The sequence below is a fragment of the Calidris pugnax genome, unplaced genomic scaffold (assembly GCF_001431845.1).
Source record: "Calidris pugnax isolate Ruff unplaced genomic scaffold, ASM143184v1 scaffold250, whole genome shotgun sequence".
NCBI classification, from domain to species: Eukaryota; Metazoa; Chordata; class Aves; order Charadriiformes; family Scolopacidae; genus Calidris; species Calidris pugnax.
Genome location: NW_015090984.1, coordinates 975448 through 976009, shown reverse-complemented (window position 1 = coordinate 976009; position 562 = coordinate 975448).

Sequence of the window (562 nt, the reverse complement as noted above, 5' to 3'; positions counted from 1 at the left end):
AAAAAAAAAAAATTCAGATCCCCGCAAAGAAGAAAAAGAGTCTGTTTCCACAAAAAAAAAAAAAAAAAGAAAAAATAAAAAATTAAATGAGTCAAGATGTTTCATTTCAACATCTTTAAATGCAATGTTTGATTATGCAATTCCATATGGTGTTTGACTGCTAAACTGAAATCAATACCATGTAAAAAAGAAACTAATAAGAAAGATCATAAACCAAGTATGAAGGTTACAGAAAACACTTAAGCAGCTGCCCAAAATGAACTAGTTTGTTTCTTTGGAGAGTTTTTCAGGGGAAAGGGGGGTGAAGGGGAGGGTGGCATGTGGAGTTGGGTATTTTTTTCAACCTTATGATCAACTTACAGCAATGAAGGACCAGCAGTGTTCAATGCACTGCAGGCAAGACCTAGACAGCAGCAACATGGCTAGCTTTTAATCCATACAGGTACTGAGAAAGAGCAGGCAGACACTTGCTAAGCTTAGTTTGTGGACAGCATTTGCAGTCCCTCCAGTGGTTTAGTTCACTGGATATAAACTTGCAACATGTTTCTGCTTGTTCTTCAGC